Raw genomic sequence first — 15,736 nt, 5'->3', positions numbered from 1 at the left:
AACGCTGAGTGTGTGGCTGCCAGCGAGGTGGCATATACCAGACTGATCATGCTAAATATGTTTGTCAACAATATTTCTACAGTAGTAATTCATTTTTTTATTATCTTTATCATTCACCATTCATGTATAAGCTTATTCAGTGTATAAGAGCTAAAGTTTCCTGTGTTTTTTATTTAATTTATTTACTGAATTTGTGATTCTGTTTTGTTTATGGATTCATTTTGGAGCATAAATATGTTTTTGTTGAAAAATCTTTGTCATTCAATATCAAAACAAATGCTTTTACTGTGAAATTCTGTGAAATATCCAAATTTTCGGAGTAATTCCAACATGATATACCCCCTCGGCCCCTTTGAGCCTCCTGTTTAGTTCAAGTTTCATGGTTTTATTGTAACGGCAAAGTTGTTTCTGTTAAAGTTCAACCGTGTTGTTTATTATGTGTGAATAATGAATGGATCTGCAAATATTTGACTTTGTGCACAAGTGCCAGGTGTAACCAGGTGTTGCACAGTGTTTATTTAAAACCGGTCGGGGGGAAAATACCCAGTTGGCATCTTTACTCTTTCTGTGCTGCTTTTGTCTCGTCTGTAATAAGGAAACATGAGCGTCTGCTGCTGAGGATAATGATGATGATGCTGCTGCTATGTGTTTTTGTCATGCTAATGTGTCAGCCTGTCTGAAGCTATAAATACACATGTAGTGGCGGTGAAGGAATGACAGGCAGCTGAGGTTAGATCTCACAGATGTTCAGGTGAAAGTGCCTCAGGTGTTTTTCTGACTTTGTCCCTCAACATCACAGCCCCCCACCACTGCCCCCTTTCTTTCTTTTTTCTTTTCTTTTCTTTTCCTTGTGCCATGTGAGGCTTCCTTCTGAGGCAAAGCCTGGGAGTGGCTGATGGTTTTTGTGTGACGCTGGAACTCTGAGCCACTCCTCCGAACTCTGTTCCTTACACACACACACACACACACTTTTACAGTGCTCTGTAAAATACACACACACACACACACACACGCTTGTGTGCATTGTGAGCTGACGTGGGCTGAGGTCTGCTTCTGGAACAGCTGGTATCCATCTGTGGCTGCTGCTGCTGCTGCTGCTGCTGCTGCTGTCGTCGTGCCGACTTGTGAGAGGGAAGTTAAACCGGCCCACTGCAGACCCCATTCATCTGCTGTGCTCAGTCACAGTCCCGAGGCTCCGTTTTTCCATCCAGCATGGACGTCCTGGCGGCTTGGGCCGCCACCAACCCGGCTGTTGCTCGGCTCCTCTGGGTCCTGGTCTTGGTGCTGGCCACGCTCCTGGTGTGGCTCTTCTTCTGCTGCTACAGCTGGAACCAGAGCTCCTCGCCGTCGCTGGAGAAATACCTGGCAGGTAGGAGGCCCCCACCACACCACACCACACCCCCTCCTCTTCTTCCTCTGTGGAGGCCTGATGCTGCTGATTGTAAAGTTTAAAAATCAGGCTCACTTTTAGAGAGAAACACTCAGTGCAAATGGAGCTTCTCCTTTTTCTTTTTTTTCTCCTTCTCCTCCACACTCCGGTAGTTGTAAATTGTCGGTTTCCTTTCCAGTTGCAGCAGGATCCACATTTTCCAGAAACTGCCTTCTTGCTCTCATTGGTCCCAGCTTCACTTTCCCTTTTTTTGTGTGTGTTTTGAGGTTACTGTTTTTATAGCCATGTGAGGAGGAAACAATGGCTCTTTCATACTCCTAAGCACAATAAGACATTTTTACATCGACTTTTTAGTGAATCTGTGCATCATTCGTGCCGTAGGAACTACACTCCTCACGTGCTGCTTATAAATGTGATGACACTGCTCGACATGCAGCGTCATGGTAACGTGTGGATGCCTGCAGCCAACAGTGACTCGGGACTTTTCCCCTGTTATTTTGCTACGTTTCCAAAACTGTTGCTGTCCATATCAAAAACTAAATAATAATAAATAGCAGCAACTTTTCTGACTATCTATATGATGCCCTGTCTTTATCACCTCATATTAAAAGGCTAATCTGTCCAATTCAGGAGATATGTTCTTACTCAGGGGTTCTCAAAGTTTTGATACCTGAGGGCCAATTTAGGAACCCAACATTGGACTGAGGGCCGCCAAAGGAAAAAAAAACTGAAATAAATCCCATTTGTACTCATTTTAATTACCAGATTGCAGTTCTACAGTTTAGCGTTAAGTAATATAAGCATTAATATAATGTAATTGAAGCATTAATATAATAACTCTTTATAATTTACTGGGTAATTACCCAGTATTTTGGCCTTTGTTCTTACCTTCTAATTACAGGTTAATACCAAGTAACACATTTCTGTTACCATATATTTACTGTGTAAATAGCTAGTAATTGGGGGCTGTAGCTACCTGCTTATTATCAGCTTATAACCCAATAATACACTAAAATTCACCATATAGAAACCAGGTAAATACCGAGTATTTTTGTTTACACTTATTGGTCTATATCCAGTAATGTCCAATAAACATTTAACAAGCTTAGTAGCTCCTGGATTAAAACTATCAACTGTAATTCATTGCGAGCCGCCAGAAATGTTTCTGCGGGCCGCCATTGGCCCCCGGGCCGCACTTTGAGAACCAATGTTCTTACTACTTTATTAATCCCTCAGGGAAATTCTTTACTACTAGGAACCTTCCTTGTTCTTTTTCCATTTGGACATGGCTACCTATGTTTGATGAGGGAATCACAACTTCATCCCATTTATTTGAGTTTAAATTACCAGTCTTTTGTGATTGAGTGTGAGTTTTTCCCCTTGTTTGTTTCCACACAGTGATGGTGAAGCAGTCCAAAGCTAAAGCTCCAGCTCAGGTGAGAAAATCCAGCCGTCTTCAAACGACACCAGACGTCGTGCCTTAAATTCCTGTCTGCCCATGTTTGACGTCTGCTTTCAGTGTCAGAGTTCACTGCAGCGTGTAATACCCGCGTTAACCTTTAGGGGTCCTCCTTCACTTGCATTTGCTGATGTTTTTTCCCAGACACAGTTTGCTGACAGCATGATTAAATTTGACTCATGGTCATTTATTAGTGTATTTATAATAACGATTACACGTCTGGAACATAATTAAACCTCATTATGTCGTCCTGTAGGCCCATTGTAGGAATTCATAATGGTTTGAAGCCACATTTTTAAGAGATTTTGTAAGATTTAAAGGCAATTTTTGATCAAGAAAGCCTTAAGTTTGGTGGTTTAAAATAAGCACAGTGCCTGAAATGAGGTCCTCGTGCAGTGTTTGAAATATATAAGCTTGCTGCAAATCATGGTCAACCACTCGCAAACCAAATTGCACGGCAATTCTTCCAAAATGTAGTTGAGACATTTTCACTAAAAAAGCCACAAACGTCAGGCTCATGGTGGCACCAGCGGTGGAGTCGGGGGATTTTTTATTTTTTTTAGTTTGACTGTTGGGACATTTGAGTGAAGAAGTGAGAGTCACACTGACTGCTGTCAGTGAGTCATCCTGCAGTCTATCCTGTTTTTTACATTCCTCAGTAACCTAAAGGAAGTGATGCAGCTAATGTCTTTATTTTTGACAGTTGTTTTCCTCCAACTGTATGAGTCAAAACTATATTTTTACTTGACGTGTATTAGATGCACTTGTTGATTTGAGAGAAACAAAATGTTAAAGAGGCCAAAAACCAAAATGACCAAAATTAAAAGGGTTTTTTTCTACACTTTGAGACTTTGATCTTAATATAATGAGCGTACCCTTGGGTCCAAGTGAACGTTAAAGGAAGTTCTCTCATGGTGTTCCTTCACAAGGCAAACATTTATATTTTTAGCTCACTTTGAAATTGATCTTTTAAATTTTTAACTTTTTTTTTTTTATTGTCGTTTGTCTCATTTTGTTTTATTTTATTGGTTCCTTTTCACCAGAATTCACCAAACCTCTTGGCGTTCCTGAGATATCACATCCATGTGCCATAAATGTATATTTTTAGCTCACTTTGAACTTGATCTTGGATTTTTTTTAAAACATCAATATCCAGTCACTTCATCACTGAGTCCAAGTGAACATTTACTCTAAATTTGAAGGATTCTCTACTGATGTTACTGAGGTTTCTCAGGAACAACAGGTTTCATCAGGAGTGTAAATCTATTCCCTTCATCCTTGAATCTGAGTCAAAATCTTTTTTATCATTTCCTTTTCGCCAAATTTAAAATAATTCCCTGAGATATCACATTCCCATGAGATAAATGATTTATTTGTGGCATTTGTTGAGATATTACATTGATAAAATGAGACAGAGACAACCAGATTTGTGTTTCCAGCCACAGCAGCAAATATCACTGTTGCAGAGGCAGAAAAAAGGATTATTGACTGAAAGAAACACAGTGATTTAGACACATGATCTTTTCAGAACTGGAGAGTGACACTGAAAGCTTTATGAAACATTGTCTGCTGAAAATACATCCATTACACCTACACCTGGTCGAGTTTTGACTCACTTCTACCATCTAGTGCAGGGTTCTGCAACCTGCGGCTCTGGGTGCCTCTGCAGTGGCTCCCTGTAGATTTGAAAAGAAACATGTTTATCATTATTTTCTTTCTTTCAAACAATACTTGTTTGTTTGCTTTGTTGTGTCAAAAAACAACAAAAATGTTGCAATAATTTATAGCTTTTTTTTGTTTATAAATAACAGAGCAGTAAAAATGAATTCACTCACATTAAACCATGAATAATGTAAGAAAAGACAGTTATAAGTAACATAAGTAACATCTATGAGACGACGAGAAGTCGTGAAAAAGACGCCTTCACGTCGCGATGTGCGTCACAGGTTCAAAGGTCACAGTGGAGCTGAGCGGCTCTGATGTCTGTTTCACACACAATGTGAATGAGTTCATTATGACTGCATGAGGTTTTCACAGGAATGAATGAGACGACTGTGAGTTGACTGGACAATGAAAAATGGCACTGACACATTTTCATCTTTTAGTCGGACTTTAACGGCAACGTTTTCAAAGTATTGCATGACTCCGTTCATCCATTCATCCATTCATTCATTCTCTACTATTTATCCTTAGTGCTTTGTCAGTTAGTTGGAACCAATTCTATTTTACAGTCATCTTATTTATTAACTTATAATTCTAAAGTCATCTGTTTGTCTGTAAACTTTAAATCAATTCTATAATGAACCGGCCAATCAGGCTTTATAATAACCATTTCAAATGATCAGAGTCTAAAGTCTTCTATTTTCATTGATGATCCACTCTAGTGCCCCCTAAAGGCAGAAGCTGAGAGAAGAAGAATTTCTATTAAAAGTGTAATACAAGTCCAGTTTTTAGGTGTTTTTTAAAAAAAAATGTGGACTAAATATTTAAATAAACAGATGCTGGTAATTTATATTTACAGAGGATTTTCATAATTTAGTGTCTAACAACTAATGACTATATTCTTATTCCAATCCACATGTGAATCACACATTTTGCCCTGAGACTTTTGTACAGTTCTGTAGTTTATTTTTCAGATTCCACTCAGACTTAAACTCTCTCCACTCCCATGTGATAAAATGTTTGATTTGATTATATAGACTTTGCACAAAAATAGTAAAATAAAATTAAAAGGCCGTGTTGTTTGTTTTCAGAGGAAGAAAAAGCCTAAGGAGAAGCCACCGTCACCACCATCAGCAGCAGCAGCCGCAGCGTTGGTGGTGGCGTCTGCACCGTTGGAGGAAGATGTGGTGATGGTGAAGGAGTCGCCTGTGACTCTTGGACACGAGCCGCCGTGTCCGTCCGTGAGGAAGAGGAAGAGGCGAGCTGAGGTGAGCAGAGTTTCTCCAGCGAGCGTCACCGCCACAGGCTACAGAGTTTCCTGGTGTCTGTCGTCACACTCGAGTTTGTGTTTGGGATCCTTCAGAGTTTCCAAGCAACATTTCAAAGGTTTGAGCATTAGAAACCAAATCATGCTCAATTTAACACAGTTTGATTAATGCTGGTTGTTATGGCAACATGAGACTTTTTACATTTTCTGAATAGTATTTAAGGTTAATTTACTGTAGCTCTCCGTAATGTTGATTTTTACTACTTTATACTTTAAATTTAAAAGAATTCAACTACTTTCTCTATAGATTTTTATCCAAATGCAATATTTTTCAACTTATTTTAAATTGATGACCACCTTAGCTGCCTTTATTGTAATTAGAAGGTGATTTTCTGAGATTCCCACTGAAATACATCCAAAAAGTACAATTTGTATATTTTATGATCAGAAATGAAACATTCTATTCATTTCCAAGTGCATTTTTTAATTCTTGAAAACTATATTCTTACATTTAAAACTTTAAACATGATAAATGTGTTTTTTACCTGTGTTACCTCCCAAACCCTCCCCACAATGACACAGTATTAGTTAGGTCACAAAGCATTTTCTACTAATTTGTGTCCAAAAATAAATGTAAATGGTAAAAGTTAAACTTAAAAATCATGTTCAACTGTATAATTCTGATTATTCAGTTCATTTAAATTCACTATTTCCCACATCCACCTCAATATACTATATTTTCCTTGTTATTCAACAGAGTCTAGAAGTTGAACACTTTAGACTCTAGTGCCGTTTTTGCTGTTCATATAATAACATTCTATTATTATTATTTTTATTTTTTATTATTATAACTCCTTCACCTCGTCCACTTCTGACATGACGTTCTTGTTCGATCTGTACAAACATTCAGCACAAAGAACACAAAGCTGGCACAGAGTGACTGAATGAGAGCTTCACCCACACTGAGCCCCAGAGTGAGAGCCTAATCACGGAGGATAAAGCCACACAGAGAACACAGCCGTCGATCATTCACCGTGTTGTGATTACGCAACGGGCTCAGCACGACACATTTTAATTGTGCTCTGCCCCGTTTGGAGCAAAAAACCCTGACGACCGCAAAAAAAGAAACAAGTCGCAATGAGATTAAATGTAAACAGATTTTCTGATTTCCAAATATTGTTCAACTTAATGAACTAGTTTGGGAGTTTCTCTAACTTTAGCTTCTTAACTTAAGTGTGTTATTTATTCCTCTGAGACACTAATGTGTGCATCTTTGTATGAGGTAATTTTGACCTTGTGAGGACTTTAAGACTTCTCTTCTCAACTTATAAGGACTTTTTAAAGGTGCATTATGTAATAAATCTAAATCAACTGGCCATAAAATCCTCCTAATATGTCACAGAGACTCAGGAATAATGTTCATATAACAAACTGAACTCACCAACAACAACAGTACAGACAAAATATTTGCATTTAAAAAAATATTTTGCAGACTGCAAATCATGTTTATGTTTTGAAATCATGTTTTGGCATGTGGCGCCACCTACCGCCGTCTACCAATCATTGCAGTCAGTAGAGTCTCAGCTGCCGAGCAACCACGGGTTGCCAGTTACGCCAGAAAACCAAACCTAAAAGACCTTGTATTTTGAATTTGAATGTAGTAACTGTTTTTGGCCACATTCTTACATATGGCACCATTAAGACTTAAAACTAGGATTAGGCTTTTAGTTGTGATGCGGGTGTGACCTTGCCTATCGCCCTACATCTGCTGGGATTGGCACCAGCGACCGCATGACCAGATAAAGTGGTAGAAAATGATTGGAAGGGTGGTAAAGATTAGGGTAAAGGTCTCGGGAATGCTTTACATACTCACTGAGAATTCTGTACATCCATTTATACCACTTTATCCTCCTCATGAAGGTCACAGGGGTCGCTGGTGCCAAGAGACAAACAATTTAGAGTGTCTTTTATTGTTATTTTTGATAATTTTTGCACAGGTTGTGTGTGTGTTTGTGTGTTTTCTTGTGTTTGCGGCTTTGTGAGGACCAAACAATCGAAAATACCATATGGAGTGAGGACATTTTGGCTGGTCCTCACAATCTTTGAAGGGCTTTCGGAAAGGGTTAAGACCCGGTTTTAGGGTTAGGTTAAGTGTTAAGGATTAGGCACTTTGTTGTGATGGATAGGATTATGGTAATACGAGCATAGAAAATAAAGTTAATAAAGCATAGAAATAATATAAAATAAATAATAAATAAATAATATCTTAAAACACACTTAAGACAGGGTAATTTTGCAGTCGGTGACTATTATCATTGCACTGTGTGTGTGTGTGTGTGTGTGTGTGTGTGTGTGTGTGTGTGTGTGCGTGTGTGTGTGTGTGATGCTACTGTCTCCTCAGTCTAACCTGAGCTCAGTGTTCACATGCGCAGTCATCTTCTTCATCATCATCATCATCATCTTTTTGGTTTAGCGTCAACTTGTCCAGTAGAGGTAGGAAAGAGGAGCGTGTCCATCATTAATGATCGTGCGGGCTGAGGTCGCACATTCCGGCTCGGTCCAAAGCTGTTTTCACCGGATCAAACGTCCCCATATAGAGTCGGTATCGGGATCCCGCAGCCAGGCGCGCCCCCGCTGCGGATGAGGAGCAGGATCAGGAGGAGGAGGAGGAGGATGTTACTGCTGGAAGTTTGATTTTAAATGAGAAGAATCCGCGGACGCTGCTGCTGCTGCTGCAGAACACGGACATTTGCGGTGGTTTATCTCGACACTAAAGCGCAGTAAACCTGGATATTTCTGTCGTGAGTAAACGTGATTCTATTTTTTATTATTTTTTAAATGCATGTTTCTGCCGCATCGCTGACGCTGTTAATCACATGGTGTAGTGGCACTGCAGCCCGGAAATAACCCGAGTTATAATCTCAAAAAAAACAGCAGGTGTTCACTGCAGCTCAGGTGATGTACAGTATGTATGGTCACTCACTCATTCACTCACTCAGGTGTGATCATGCAGAGGCAGTGCAGAGGTTTCTGGGATGGATCCAAGCTTTTTCAGCTTCTTCTGTCAGCTGATGATCCACTCAGTCCTGATGAAGTCCATGAGTAGTTGTGACTTTGAAGGAGGAAGAAGAGCAGAATCCTCTGAAGCTCCTGACTGTCTCTGTCCTGTCTCTGACACTTTCACTGTCCTCTGCTTCAGCTCCTCACAGTTTCAGGATCAAGCCTCTTTCTCTTCAGGGTCGCCTGGTAACCACCGCTCACCCTGATGCTTTCAGTCCTCAAGGATGAAAGGAAACATGCATTGCTTCTTTGAATAGTAATAGGCAGAGGTGTTTCAAGAAAGTTTGGGGCCCCAGGGATGAAAGTTCCCTGGGGGGGGCAGTCATTTCCAGTTTCTGGTTCTGGACCCATAGTTAAATACATTTTTGGATCACCAAGGTCAGACGAAGACAATAATAACATTTTTCTTAATGTCACCTGCACACCTTAGTCTGACTAAAGTCGAGCTAGTCTTAGTCGGACTAACATACCCTGAAAATTTGATTCATAGTTCGATTACTCCTGCATGCATACACTTAGTCCGACTATAGTCAAGCTAGTCTTAGTTGGACTAATATACCGAGATAATTTGATTCATAGTATAATTACTCCTGCATGCATACATTTAGTCCGACTATAGTCAAGCTAGTCTTAGTCGGACTAACATACCGAGATAATTTGATTCATAGTCCGATTACTCCTGCATGCATCCGCTTAATCGGACTGCAGTCGGACTTGGCGTTCTGCGCATGCACCAAAATTTCCTCTCCGGTCTTTGACTTGGAAGTAGAAGATAGACAACGTATAAACTGCAATATTGTTGCCAGGAAAAGAACGAACAACGCGATGGTGTCGGCGAGAGCGAAAGCTACAGAGAAGACCCACATTCGAGCTAACGAAGAGACGGGTACGAAGCGTACAGAACCACAGCACGATCAATCGCGCCGTCCGCTGTTTGTTTTTCTGTGACGTAAAGGTCAGGCAGCATGTATACTCAGACTCAGCAATTTGTCCGATTGCCCGTCTTAGTCAGACTACGATTAACTAGCTTGATTAAACTGTGCATGCAAACCTACAAGTGTTTATGAACGACATTGGCACTACTGTTTTTGTGTTAGCCATCTTCTGTCTAAGGAGTGAACTCATTGTACTAACTGTCTTGGAATGAAGCATCTTGGGGTCACATGTTGCCTCACTCGAAGACGGTCGCTGGTTTGGATCCCGGGTTCGGCCGGGTTTGCATGTTCTCCCCTGTTTGTTTGTGGGTTTTCTCTAGTACTCTGGTTTTCCTTCCACTGTCCAAACAAACATGCAGAGGATAATTGGACACTTGTCTAAATTTGGAGTGAATGTGAGATTGAATGGTTGCTAGTTTCTATATTATGTTGGCCCTGCGAGGGACTGGCAATCTTAGCCCTATGTCAGCTGGGATCAGCCCCCCTGTGACCCTCATGTGGGCGATAAAGTGGTAGACAATAAGTGAGTGAGTGAAACCTCTTATTGTGATCTGATTTTATCACTTAAATAGACTAGAGTTTATCCTGAAGCACAATGATGATTAATTCAGAAACCACGACGAGTCTTTCTTATATGACCGACTTATATATTGAGGCTATACATGCAAGATTCATATGTATATAGCTGTCAGTGTTGCCTCCAGCCAATGGTAGTGCCTCTCTCTGCTGTGTGGCAGTCTATTTTAGAAGCACTACATTTTTTACATGACTCGCTCATTGCACGTAGCTCTAACCTTTCAAACGGCCCGGTCTGTATTTTCCCGTAAGTATTTATACTGCATCTTTTTTTTCTGCACTTGAAAGTGTGAATCCCAGAAGCCACACCGCTGTAAGCTGACCGGTCAAATAGTGGCCGGATGCCCGTGATTCCATTCGGATCAGCCAGTGCACTGACACAGGAAAGTGTGGCGTGTCACTGCGCTGCTTTCCACAGTGTTGGTGTGATCTCATAATGGCAAAACACAGGTTTCTCTGAGGAAGGAAAGATCAGTTTGACTTTTATTCTTCCCTTTATCTTGGTCCAGTGAGCAACACATGGGAGGGTTTGTTCCAGATATTGAATAAACTACCCCAAAGTGTGGTTCTATAGAAGTATAATTGCTTTTTAGGCAAGGGCCTTCCTTTACAGAGGCTGCCATCTTTTACCGTCATGTATCTGAAGTAGTCCAAACTGTCAAACCTGGGGAGAACTTACTTTACTTGTTTTGCTAACTTCCTGTCTGTTGCTGATGACTTCCTTTATGGTATGTGAAGGCCACAGTAGTTTCCTGACGCACTTGGGAACTTGGAACGAGGAAGGATGAGTGAAAAAGTCCTTGTCCTTAAAGGTCCTGCAGTGACCTTTAAGAAATAAATCGGGCGTAGTGTGTTGCAGCTATGGTTGGGATGGGAAAACTATATCATGTTCTTGAGAACTGGTTACCAGTAAGATAAAGATGAATTTTTATATTGTCAAAAGATGTACTATCTACATATACCCTGTTATACTTAATTTCCCAGAATTCCACACCCCAACAACCTACAAGGGTTCTTAAAAGGACAGGCTTGGCCTAACAAGGTCATGTCTACCACCAGAATAGGCAGATTCCTTTTTAAAAAGAATAGTTATCACATATTCCCTTTATTGCTACTCCAATGGACTTATTTAATGATATAGAAATTGAAAAGTAGGATCGATAAGAATCAGAATCGAGCCATGAGTCAGAATTTGAACCAGAATTCAAATAATCCCCAGACATAACATCTGAGAAACCAGCTCTGTGAAATCCTAACCTTGATGTGAACAGTTGATGCTCTGAAGACATTTGTCCTGTCTGTGCTGGTGCAGCCAGCGCCCCTGTGGAGAGCATCCTGTGCTTGGACGGGTGACTCAGCAGAAAAGGGAGCAGTGAGCGTGATGACGTTGTCTGGAGCATCAGCATCAGCAGCACCTGCTCTGCTCCTCCCAGCAGCTCTGTGAATGAATCAACCCTCTGGTTTTTTATGTAATTCAGAAAGCAGCCACTGACTCTAACATGGTTAGCTCTTTTGATAGCACATTTCTCCATAGCCTCAGTGTTGGTGACTGAAAATGAATAAACTGTATTATCAAGAAAATTATTATTAATAATAAATATTTCCAGGTGTTTCCAGAATTTAGAGGCGCTCTGTATCCTGTGGTTTGAGAACAATTATAAATTCATATTCATCCTTCTTCTCGTTCTACCAGGCAATGGATGAGGTGAAGCACAAGCCCAGGAGGAGGCCTCTGGTCAGGGCCGCATCGGAGGAGACCTCCAGCGACCTGGGCTTCATCAGCAGCTCTCCTTCCCGTGGAGACACGCTACCCTGGAACCTGCCCAAGCATCATCGCATGAAGAGGTCCAAGTCTGCCTCTGGAGACGTGCTGGACCCGGCAGAGAGGGCCGTCTTCCGCATCGCAGGTACGGCGCTCACACAGACGGATGGTTTCTCATGAGGAAGCTCTTCTGACAACACATTCAACATTATCTTTTGATATAGTGCTTTTGAGTATTTTCATTCTTAAATCATGGTATGATTTCATGTAGGGCTGCCAATATGTGGATATTATATCTATATCGTGACATGAGACAATTTTATGGTCTTCGATTAAGGTTGTTGCATTGATAATCATCCTAGTTATTATATTGAATACCTTTGTGAAATGCGCTAAATATTATCAATCAAATTATAATACTGAATATATTGGTTTAAAAATACATGGAATTGACAAAATTATATTTTACTAAAGTAACTTAATTACACAAGTTTAATTATTTTTGTTATACCAGAATCTGACATATTTATAGGCAATTTACACGTAAATATCCTTCATTTTACACGTAAATACCCTTCATATTTTGCTTTGGAGCATATTTATAGTGTTTTGTCACTCACCTTTAACACTTAAAACATCTTAAAAGATGACTTCAGAGATACAACCAGCCACCATTATAGCCTAAAAATATCCACATATTATTTAGAAACCATATTGCCTTGCCTTAATTTGGTGTCGTAGAGACTTAGCCAACCTCATGTCCATTCGCATGACATTCTAGGCCACCGTAGTTCTCTGACATGCTTCAGAAAAGAAGGTGGTGAGTCCCCCGTTTGTTCCAATCTGCAGCGTAGATGTTACTAATGCTCACACACTGGACCTTTAACAGCAAACATTTCACGAGACGATGGTGTGGATCAGATCAGATATTAACTCAGTAGACTCCAGACTCTGTTAACCGTGACCCACTGACTCAGCGCTTCCCCGTGGTGTCGGGTTCAGATTCTCGTTTTTCGAACCACAAACGGCAACATTGACCTCACTCCTCACTCTTCTCTGGTTGTCTCTGATATTGATTTGATGGGGTGGGGTACTGCAGCAGTGTGATTGTCTCTGCGGGCTCACAGCACCAGCAGCAGCAGCAGGAGGAGGATTGTTTGACTTACGATTTAGGAAACGGTTTGATACAATATCTGCTTGTTTTATTTCTAGAAACCCATTTTTCTCTTTAAAAATATCCCTTACATGACTCACTCTGTGTCACTGTGGTGTTTTTTATAGACCCGAACAGGACGCCAGAGTCTGATCAAATACTTTAGATGTATCAGTGTTGTCCCGCTGGATCGCTGCCATTACGGCGCTGGACTGATTCATTAGCCTTGTGAGACACACACTCTAGGCTCGAGCCGCAGCTTTATCTCACATCAAATGGAGACAGGACTATCTGTCATCGCGCTGCAGACAAGCACGTAGTGATGACTGACTAAATTAGATGTCACTGACCACACAACAGGGTTTTTGTAGCTTCTAAATAACTCTGATAGATAAATAGCTATAGCAATTTACCCCTGTAATGTGTATTTAACTCTCTTAGGCCTACTGTTACTTAAAGTAAAGGGGTTACTTTTAACACAATTCTTGTGTGTATATATTTGTATTTTAATATTACTTTTACAGTTAAAGAGTTACTCTAGTACTGCAAAATGTTTGCTAGCCAAACACCTTGCTAGCCAAGAAAAAAGACGAATAGCTAGCTTACGTTCTAGCTCTTTCTTTATCAATCCCCAAGATAATTTAGTGTGTTTTAGCAGCACTTTAAACTAGGCCAAATGATCCACAGTCAACTTTCATTGTGCTGCAGACAAGCACACAGTGATAACTGACTAAATTAGATGTCACTGACGACGCAACAGGGTTATTGTAGCTTCTAAATAACTAAAATGATTCCATAGAGATAGATAGCTATAGCAATTTATCCCTGCTCAAGTGTATTTAACTCTCTTACTGTTACTTAAAGTAAAGGGGTTACATTTAACACCATTCGTGTGTGTATATTTGTAATTTTAAGATTAATTTTACTATAAAATGGTTACTTTAGTACTGCAAAATGTACTCTCTTGATAGCTGAATGAACTAGCCAGCTAGCTCGCTAGCCAAGAAAATGGACAAGTAGCTAGCTAGCGTGCTAGCTCTTTCTTTATCAATCCCCAAGATAATTTAGTGTGTTTTAGCAGCACTTTAAACTAGGCGAATGATCCACAATCAACTTAGTAAAACAGGATATATATACAACGTAAAATTAGGTGTTAAAAACTATAATTTGTAGCAGTGTTATGCATAAAATTAAATGCTATGGGGACCAAAAACAGTGCAACCGGATAAATAGCGCAGACAGATATATTTAAGAGGACATTCCTTAATTTTCTGTGTAAACTATACAAAAACGTGTCGTTCACTAATGTTCCGTGTACAGTTACTTTGTCTGTGCTGCTTTCAAGGAACATTCATCTGAAGAATATCTCGGGATCAGCTCTGAACAGATTCATGTACATAAATAATTCAGCAAAGTCATTATTGATTTTTAAAAATTTCACAGTCTTCACTTTGGCTGCTTCGTATTAGCAATATTATTACAGTCCTGGGACAGTATTTGGGAGGGTCAAAATAATAATAATATATTAAATAATAATAACCAGCGTCACCTTATCTCTGGCTCTATCTTAATCTAATTTCACTATACCAGTGTGTGAAGTATCATTCTAAATTTTTCTTGAACTGAGTCAGCTATATATAAAAAAATATCCTCATCTCCTGATTAAGCATCAACATGTAATAAATCTCAATTTAAATGTGTAGATAAAAGAGACTAAAGACAGTAAAGCTGCTCAGTCACCACAGCAGCAGTAATTACTGACTGTGGATGCTTTACTGTCCTTTAGAGGAAAGACTAACTGTGATGATTGTAAATATACAGTATATCTTTGTCCCTCTGCGCTGACTTTATTCCAGAGTGTAATTAGCATTCAGGCAACATCCTGTGAGGCCGTGACCGGCGAAGTTTTACCAAACACAAATCAGGGAAAACAAAGAATACAGTGAGAGGGAGGTGGTATTTGTTCAACCAGAGAACATAAATAAGTGGCACAGAGGTTGTTTTTTTTTTTATTCCACTGTGGTGATGTGAGGAAGAGATGGTTGGCTCCATCGACTGTGACTGGAGCCAAAGCTGGACAAACAGAGACAAAAAAAGACTGAATCTCTGGGAAACACCATCTGGTGGTCAGTGATGAGAAAACAGAGGGATGTTTGATGAGAGAGAGACAGAGGTTTTAATAGAGGTGAATCTTGTGATGATTCTGTAGCTCTCTCTTCTTTCTTTCTGTCCTTTTAAACATGTCTGTGTCTTCATTTACTGCAAACGAACCTCCACTGTTGCTTTATTTATGATTCGTGTACGATAAATGTCAGCTATAAATGGCGTCTTCCATCATTTTAATGGCCGAGATTCTAGTCCACCTGAATTTTAAAGGGAACAGAAATGTCACTTTAATTGGATGTATTGCACATTCATTAATTAATGAATTCTCCACTGCTTCTCAGCTAATCACAAGGCCTTTATTTCTGA

The sequence above is a fragment of the Microchirus variegatus genome (genome assembly GCF_963457635.1).
Source record: "Microchirus variegatus genome assembly, chromosome: 13".
Taxonomy (NCBI): Eukaryota; Metazoa; Chordata; class Actinopteri; order Pleuronectiformes; family Soleidae; genus Microchirus; species Microchirus variegatus.
This window is presented reverse-complemented; position numbering follows the sequence as displayed.